At 49.6% G+C, this 9174-nt stretch overlaps 1 long non-coding RNA gene and 4 other non-coding genes across 5 annotated transcripts; 4 read left to right on the plus strand and 1 right to left on the minus strand.

Annotated features, from left to right (window-relative positions):
* Positions 1 to 1086: 1086 nt before the first annotated feature.
* Positions 1087 to 1158, plus strand: TRNAP-CGG (transfer RNA proline (anticodon CGG)). The gene has a single exon. It is a non-coding gene; the product is annotated as a tRNA-Pro (tRNA).
* A 232-nt stretch (positions 1159 to 1390) lies between these two features.
* On the plus strand, positions 1391 to 5292 carry LOC145717428 (uncharacterized). Its single transcript, XR_014140628.1, has 4 exons — positions 1391 to 1631; positions 2142 to 3337; positions 3708 to 3814; positions 4474 to 5292. It is a non-coding gene; the product is annotated as an uncharacterized LOC145717428 (long non-coding RNA).
* TRNAD-GUC (transfer RNA aspartic acid (anticodon GUC)) lies at positions 1615 to 1686 on the plus strand. The gene has a single exon. It is a non-coding gene; the product is annotated as a tRNA-Asp (tRNA).
* Positions 2152 to 2223, minus strand: TRNAG-UCC (transfer RNA glycine (anticodon UCC)). Its single transcript has one exon. It is a non-coding gene; the product is annotated as a tRNA-Gly (tRNA).
* TRNAW-CCA (transfer RNA tryptophan (anticodon CCA)) lies at positions 2751 to 2822 on the plus strand. Its single transcript has one exon. It is a non-coding gene; the product is annotated as a tRNA-Trp (tRNA).
* Positions 5293 to 9174: the final 3882 nt, after the last annotated feature.

Genomic DNA, 9174 nt, shown 5'->3' on the forward strand with positions numbered 1-9174 from the left:
GGAGGTGGGACAAAATGGTTCAGCCCAGAGATGCTACCGGAAGGTCGAAGGCCGTGGCTGGTCAGACCCTGCTGGGAGAACTCCCCAGGGCAGGCACTGAGCAGCGAGAAGGCAGAACAGGTGGCGGGGCCGCTGACTCCACCAGGTCCTGCCAGGACTCTGGGCAGCCCCAAAGTGAGAGCGTGGTGAGTGTATTAAGAGCTTAGAGGCTCACCGAGCCCGGGAAACTCCGGTGGCCTGGCCTCAGACCACACTCATGCGGGCGTTTGCCTCGGAGCCCCTTACCTTTTGGGGGTCTTAGGCGGCAGGGAGGAGGGTCTCCTTCCCGGCCATCCCAGGAGGTAAGTGGAGAGCGGAGGGTAGACGGGAGGGTAGGGGTAACCTGATCGTACAGGCCGGAGGTCCTGGAACCAGTGCTGGTAGGGGTGTTAAGCATCAGACGGTCTCTGGCCGCCAGACCTGGCACCTCGCCCCAACCACGCAGGTTGGAAAGTCTGTCCCCTACTCCGCCCCGCCCCCATTCATCTCAATGACTCCTCCTCCGGGGGTCCTCTTGGCCCCGGGAGTTACTCCCTTGCCTGGGTACTGGACGTGCTCGTCGCTCCAGGAGGATGGACAGGTGCGGGGACAGATAGAGGGGCAGGTGTTCACCCAGGAACCTCAGGACTCATTCATTGTCCCCAACCATGCAACTCCACCGCCTATCTTCAAAGCTCTGCGCCAGAGGACTGGGTCCGAGGACGGCGGGCGCAGGCGGGAGGAGTCGGGACCCCAGGTTATGCAGTGGCCCCGAGACAGTGACCACAGGGAGCGGGAACCCGGGTGCTCGGGGTAGTCCCGGAGGGCTGCGCGGGGTGCGGAGGAGGCCGAGACCACTCCCTCCTACTTCCCCGACGTTATTTCCTGGGAGGAGCCGGAGTTCGCGGGCGGGAGCGGAGATTCCCAGACCCGGCTCGGGAGTGCGCGGCGTTGGGGCCGGTGGTCCCCGCGCGCGCGCCGGACGGGTTCCGCCGCGGAGCCGTGGCCCTAGGGCCGCAGGAGGCCTAGTACGACCTCTAAAGGCGTCCGCGAGCGTGCTTTCACGTCGGCTCGTTGGTCTAGGGGTATGATTCTCGCTTCGGGTGCGAGAGGTCCCGGGTTCAAATCCCGGACGAGCCCGGCTTCGGTTTTGGCGGAGACCCGAGCGCCCCAGGCGCTGGTGGAAGGAACGGCGCGGCGCCGCGCAGGCCGCCCTGCGAAGCCCGTGCAGCTGGCCGAGAGCCTGGAGCTGGGGCGCTGGCAGCTCTTTTGTTCCGAGCGCACAGCCCGGTGGCCGGAGGGAGCTCGCGGCGCGCAGGCCACGTGCGGACGCGGGGCCAGCCCCTCCCGTTCCCGCCCCGCTTCTGAGCGCTCTGCGCCGGTCCCCGCCGGCCGGCTGGAGCTGTGGGGGACTGGGGTGGAACGGGGCGGGACTATCACAGCCGGGTTTCGCCGCGTCCCCGGGTCGCTCAGGGGCGGTCCAGAGCGTGCGCGGGTCTCCGGGGGGCCCTTTCCAGCGGTCGGCGGGACGGAAGCCCCGGCGAGCGCGGCTGAGATGCCACATCCCCGAGCGGGAGAGCGTTTCTTCCAGCTCCTTCCTCGTTAGTATAGTGGTGAGTATCCCCGCCTGTCACGCGGGAGACCGGGGTTCGATTCCCCGACGGGGAGAAGCATCGTGCCTTTTGCTTTTTTCTATCATCCTGTGATAAATCCTACTCACAACGAAGTACCCGGCCCCGGGCGTGGGACGGAGGTTTTCCTTAAAAAGAAGGAAGAAGGTGAAGGGTAGTTGGTCCTGACTCTCGGGCTCACATTCCGAAAGTTCGAGTTCGTGTTTCGCCTCAAGCAACTTGCATTTAAATGTGCGGCGGAATGAGCCATTTGTCCCCTCCGTTCAACGAATGTGCTGATGAGACGCGTTCGCCGGCGATGACAGGCGCACAGCCGGACAGGACCGCTCGAAGCCGGCGCAGCGCTCTCTCCGCGACGGGACGCGCGCTCGTGGGCTCCAGTGGGCGTGCAGCCCTCGCTGCTGGTTGTGCATCGGCAACGGGGTCCCGGCAGAGGGGCGATCCCGGAGCGAGTGAAAAGTTGGTTGTTTTTTTTTTTTTTTTTTTAAAAAGCGAGAACCACTGCGTTGGCCGGGAATCGAACCCGGGTCAACTGCTTGGAAGGCAGCTATGCTCACCACTATACCACCAACGCCGGCTTAGAACGCATGCTTCCGACGCTGGGACTTCAATACATGCGCAGGCACGTGGCCTGAATGACGCGAATCCGTGAACGAGGTGACCCCGGTCGCCCCGCGAGAGACTGCGTTTGACCGCGCGCAGCCGGCACAGGAGAAAGCGAGGTTCAGAGGACCGAAGTGAAGGCGCTGAGTCACTGGCAGAGCCGGGGAAGCATCTATTGGTCGGGGTCGGGGGGCGGAGGGATCAGGACTGCAGCGACACCGCGATGGCTTTGTCACCCCCAGAAATAAGTCCCAAACACACCAGTTGCTCCTCTGTTAAGCGAGCTCCGTGTGTCCCAAGGTTGAAGAGTTGGGCTTTACGCCAAGTGCCCTTAAGCACATTTTGCCCACAGAGGGAGGGTCCATTCCCACATGTCCACGCGCAGCTCTGAAAGTGACGCGGGCGGAACCTCAGGGGAGGGGCCTGAGGATTTAGCTCCGCCCCTCGTCGCTGACGATAGCTCTGTTCACGGGATCCCGGCCGCCGCGGACTCGGGAAGGCCTCGTGGCGCAACGGTAGCGCGTCTGACTCCAGATCAGAAGGTTGCGTGTTCAAATCACGTCGGGGTCACGGAAGGTTGTAATTTTCGATGTCTAGATCTGCGTTGGTATTTTTCGGGCAAAGAGGGAAAAAAATTCGTTTCTTTATATTAGAAAAATACAAACCTCAGTGCCCCTGTCGTTTCGCTTTTCCCAAAGTGTATGAATTTTCTCCTAAAATGCAAGTTTAGGAATTTGTTTTTCAAATTTAGGAATTTCTATTGCATCTTTATTTATTTTTTATTATTATTATTTTTTTTTCTATTGCATCTTTAATGTTTCTGTCAGATCAACCAATAGTGACGCCTTTAATCTCATAGATATTTTAGGTATCCTAGAGGAAATCGTTCACGAGCAGCTCCGAGTTCTTGTTCAGAAAATGTATTTGGAGCAATAAAGATTGTTTATTGGAAAGGGTGTAGCAAGAATTGATCATTATTATACGTAGCAACTGATTAATTAATTAAATACAAATGTTCTCCAGACTTCTCAAATGTCACTAGAAGCCTGGAGCCGCGTGCATTTTTGCTGCTTCCAGATTATTGGGTGGGGGGTGGGGGGGGACAAAGAAATAACAGGCCAGCCACTCCATCGGTCTTGTCCTTCCCCTTCCCAGCGGGAAATTTCTTCCTGGACATCTCTTTCCTAACAGTGCCTCTGTTTGAGGGTACCAGGCCTGGGCTGCGGAAGAGGAATTTGGGCGGGCTCAGTACCACGCGCACGCGCGCAGGCTGGACACTGTGCCTCGCCCTCCCCGTCTGCTCCGCTCCCCCGCCGCTGTCCCGCTTTCTGTTGGAGCGGTCACTGTGTCGCGTGTGCCAAGACGGAGGCAGACAATCCGCCCTTCCTTGCACAGGCTGTGCGTGCTCGAATTGGGAATTGCTGATGACTTAGGAAGGCGACAGCAGCTCGGGAGCTCCGGCCACCTGACTCGGCGGAAGGCATGTGATGGGGACGGCAGGCAGCCCAGCTCCCCATCACAGCCCCACCCTAAGCAGAGCACCTTTTAGGAGATACAAAATGGTGATTTTTCTTTTTTCTTCTAATTCTGTCTTGCATTCGACATTTATTAGCTGGCATTAATTCATAAAGAAGATCCTTCTCTCATCCACTGGGACCAGGTGATGTGTTAGTCCTGGTGATAGCTAACATGGGGGGCTTGCTGTGTGCCAGGCCCCGTGCTGAGTGCTTTGGCGACCTTATTTCAATTAATCCTGACAGCAGCCCTTAAGGCTGTAGAACTATGCTCATTTTAGAGCTGATACTCAGAAAGATTGAACCGATTGCCAAGTAATACAGATTGCAAGGGGTAGGCTCAGACGTGCACCTGTAACACCCAAGTGCAAGAGCTTTCTGCTGCCTGGTGTTCCCTAAAAGCCCACCTGAGGGGTGACCAGGTAAGCTTGGTGGCCCCGGGGAGAGAAGGATGCTTGCAAAGTGCGGTTTATGGTCTGGAAGAGCCCTGGTATTACGGATGGGATATTTCTAGTCTGTAGACCAAATCCAGTCTACAGACATGTTTGGTGACTAATTATTTGCTGACATTTACAGCTCAGTAAATTTCACATGTAAATCTAGATTTCTAGCTTCTCTAAAAAAAAATGGAAAGATCTGTCCATACCTGGCCTACACTTTCACACAGTAACAAGCCGCTAAAGCTGAGTCTTGCCTCTGTCTTCCAGACATGCACTCCCCCTTTGCCACGCTCCCCATCACTGAAGCTGAGCTCCTTCATACACCAATTTAGGGTCCATCCAGAAAACCTGGTCTTCGGAAAAAGCCTGGATTTTTTGGCAGAAACAGCCAAGATGAAGTTACAAACCCAAATCCCAAAACAGATGAAGAAATTTCATGGTGAGAGCATAATTGGAACAGAGACAGTCATGGGAACATAAAGGAAAAGAAGTCTATGGAATGATCTGACAAAGAATTTTATGTAAGTATGATTATGATACGTGAAAAGATAAGTAACAAAATCAAATCATGAGACAAAAAGACAAAAATTCAATAAAAGCATATGGATATGCAATCAACCAATTAGAAATCTTACACATGAATGACAGATGTAACCAAATAAGTCTGTCTTACATTCTAAACTGGGCACAACAGGAGAGAGAAAGTTCGCTATTTTAAAAAGAGAACTCAGGAATTTACCCAAGACACAGAACAGAGGGACAAGAAATGTTAAAAGCACAGAAAAGAGGGACGCCTGGCTCAGTCACTGGAGCATGTGACTTTTGATCTCGGGTTTGTGAGTTCCAGCCCCACCTTGGGTGTAGAGATCACTTAAAAATAAAATCTTTAAAATAAACAAGGGGCGCCTGGGTGGCTCAGTCGATGAAGTGATGAAGCGATGAAGCGTCTGCCTTTGGCTCAGGTCATGATCCCAGGGTCCTGGGACTGAGTCCCGCATCAGGCTCCCTGCTCATGGGGAGCCTGCTTCTCGCTCCCCCTGCTTGTGCTCTCTCTCTATCAAATAAATAAATAAAATCTTTTAAAATAATAAAATTAATTAATTAAAGCATGAAAAAGGAAGCTAAATGATGTGGAGGAGAGAATTAGCAGCTCTGATTACCTCCAAGAGGAATTTTTTTTAAAAAGACAATAGAAAATGGTACAGAAACTATACACATAGACTTAATTCTTAAAATTTTACCCTGGAGCTTCACCTGTATGCCTTTTATTTCACTAAAAAAGAAAAAAAAAATCAGAAGCAAATAGGGCCAAGTTTGTTAAGATTTAAATAATTGAATAGTAGTTACACAAGTGCTTTTAAAAATTATTCTTGATATTTGAAATATTTCATCATATTTTTGTGGTAAGATACACTTAACATACAATTTACCATTAACCATTTTAATGTATACAATGCAGGGGTCTGTAGTATATTCACACAGTTGTGCATCAATCGCCACGATCTGATTCCAGAACATTTTCATCACTCTGAAAAGCCTGTAACCACTGGGCAGCCACTTCCCACTCTCCCCAACCCCAATCCTTGGGGGTATTGGCCAGGCCTCCCTACCCCCCAACCAGCCCCTTCCAGACCCTCCTCATTTCTGAAAGAGGCTCACTGGCTGATGATGAGAATTCATGTCTTGAAACTTCTTTGGGGGATATCCCATGATCAGAAATTAAAGGGACTAACATCTGTTCCTCCCGAACATTATAATATCCTAACCATCCTGCCCTGCCCTTCAGATCACAAAGCAATTCTAACCCTTCCTAGTCTTGGGAAAATTCAGCCGTAGCAAGAACAATGACAATTCCCGCCTCATGATACCTCGAGAGTCACTGGGGTAAACAACAGAGATTTTGTTCATGAACTTCAACAGGCAGCTGATGGTTGCATAGCCAATAGAACAGATAGCTTTTGTTTTGTTTTGTTGTTTATGAATAATGCAAATCCCCATCCTATGCTAGCCCATCAAATATTCTTGAAAGGCCAAATATCTTCTGGCATAATGGGCAAGTGGGAATTTAAAGACTGTGGGGGACAGGGACACTGTATTGGATCTATCAGGGCATATCCCACCCATGCACTGTGTCCCCTGACAGATTCCAGAAAAATCTCCCTTCACTAGGTCATGAGGAATAAAGTACTCGGCAGGTGATAGAATTTTTACAAAGCTTTTCATCAGCTGGTCTCTCCATGCCAAGTACGTTGGTGAAGGCGCTGCACTTGTGATGGGCTCCCTGATCTTGGGAAGCGGAGTTAGGCTGACCCTAAGACACTTTGCCAGTCTCCTTTGCAGTAGTCATGGGACACATTTTTGGCTGATGAGAAATCTATTGGGTACTTCTAGAAAGGTTTCTGCTCATCCTGATAAAGGGGGCAGAGACCGTTTGCGGCCATCTTGCAATCCTAAGGGACATGTCAAGAGAATCACAGCAAGGCCAATCCACATCTCTAACAAAACAGCGGCCTACCTGGTGACTTCTTGCTAAGAGAAAACAGATCCCTATTGTTCATGCCACTGCTGACTGAGTTTTCTGTAACTTGCAGCCAAAGGCATTACGAAGTGATGGAGAAACCCCTAAGGACTTCTTGGATTTACATTTGGCTGAATCATATGAAAATGGTATTTTTGTAGATCAAGTGATTGACTCTCAGCAGTTTCGCATCATTCACTCACACTCTATGGCTAAGAACCCTCTAGATCTGTAGATGTGTGTCAGTTAGTATGCTTTTGACAGCGAATAACTAAACTCTTGAGTCAATGCATTAAGGAAGAGACCTACCGGTCCCTATAAGGAAAGTGCGAAATAGGCGTTGAGAGGCTGAACAACACCATCAAGGTCTTGGGTTCTTCCCAGACCTTCTACAAAGCTAGACTCGTTCTCAGGCTGCTCCCTTCCGGAGCACCAGCAGCAGCAGCAAGGTGGGCTTTGGGGAGAAAAGGAGTTTCTGCCCAGCATTCTGGACAAGAATCCTAAAATTCCCATTCACCATTCATGGGGTCACTTGGGTCACATGCTAATCCCTGAACCATGACCACGATCCCGTAATAAAAAGTGTTGACTGGTGTCGATCAGTCAGCATCCAATCCTGGACCTGAGATGGGGTTAGCTTCCCTCTCAGACCCAGAAAATTCTAGGTGCCTGCAGAAACAGAAACAGACTACAATGGAAACTGACTACCCAGAACGGGGGACAGTGCAGGTGGTTCCCTAAAGCAACGTTAGGGTGTTGTTTGAAGAAAGAGGAAGGGTGCTAAGCAGGCAATACTTACAAATACCCACTACTTATTCCATAGAAGGCCCCCAGATATATTTATTAACCCAATTATGACATGTGTGTTTGGAAAGAGCAGAGAAGAAGGGAGTGTGGCAGGAAGGAGAAGAGTTAGGGTCAGTCCAAACAATGCAGCCACCGTTGGGAGATCTGCAGAGAAAGGTCCACTGGTGGAAAATCCCTGCTACGGATGTGAGTGCAAGACTTTAAAGAATAAAATAGTAATGACACAAAAATAAACACACGCAGACAATGGAATAGAATAAAGAGTCCAGAAATATGGAGATCCAAGTATCTACTATGACAATATATCAAGAGTAGTTTTTTTAATTTAATTTTATTTTATGATGTTATGTTAGTCACCATACATCATTAGCTTTTGATGTAGTGATCCATGATCCATTGTTTTTGTAAAATACCCAGTGCTTCATGCAGTACGTGCCCTCCTTAATATCACCAGGCTAACCCATCCCCCCACCCCCCCTCCCCTTGTTTGTTGTTTTTTTTAAAGACTTTATTTATTTATTTGAGAGAGAGAGAGAATGAGCGGGGGAGGGGCAGAGGGAGAGAGAGAATCCCAAGCAGACTCCCCACTGAGTGCAGAGCCCAATGCCGGTCTTGATCCCACTTAAGATCCTGACCCTAGCGGAAGTCAAGAGTCATACGCTCAACTGACTGGGCCACTCAGGTGCCCCAAGAGTAGTTTTTTCCCTCCATTTTTTTCCCTGCTAATATATTAGAAGAAATAATGCCACACACGTTTCAGCTTACATTTTTCAACAATATAATTGTAATCAACTAACATTTACCTCTGTATCAGTTGGCTATTGCTATAATGTTGCGTTTTTTTCTTGTGTGTTGTTTTTTTTTTAACATTTTGACCCCCTTTCACTCATTTCTCCCATCCCAACCCCCACCACCTCTGGCAACCCCTAATCTGTTCTCTGTATCCATGAGCTTTTCTTTGTTGTTTTTAGATTCCACATATAAGAAAAATCGTACAGTATTTGTCTTTCTCTGTCTCACTTATTTCACTTAGCATAATACCCTCCTGGTCCATCTATGTTGTCACAAATGACAAGATTCATTCTTTTTCATAGCAGAATAATATAATATTCCAGTATACACACACACACACACACACACACATACACACCTCATTTTCTTTATCCTTTCATCCATCTGTAGACACTTGGATGTTTCTATATCCTGGCTATTGTAAATAATGCTGCAGTGAACATGGGGATGCAGATATCTTTTTGAATCTTGCTTTCCTTTCCTTTGGATAAATACTCTGAAGTGAAATTGCTGGATCCTATGGTAGTTCTCTCTTTAAGTTTTTTTTTTTTTAAAAAGACTTCATTTACTTATTTATTAGAGAGCGAGCGAGAAACAGCATGAGAGGGGAGAGGGTCAGAAGGAGAAGCAGGGGGCGCCTGGGTGGCTCAGTTGGTTAAGTGACTGCCTTCAGCTCAGGTCATGATCCCAGGGTCCTGGGATCGAGTACCGCATTGGGCTCCCTGCTCTGCAGGGAGCCTGCTTCTCCCTCTCCCACTCCCCCTGCTTGTGTTCCCTCTCTCGCTGTGTCTCTCTTTGTCAAATAAATAAATAAAATCTTTAAAAAAAAAAAAAGAAGGAGAAGCAGGCTC

The sequence above is a fragment of the Leptonychotes weddellii genome, chromosome 15, assembly GCF_054177405.1.
Source record: "Leptonychotes weddellii isolate Sample4059 chromosome 15, ASM5417740v2, whole genome shotgun sequence".
NCBI lineage: Eukaryota > Metazoa > Chordata > Mammalia > Carnivora > Phocidae > Leptonychotes > Leptonychotes weddellii.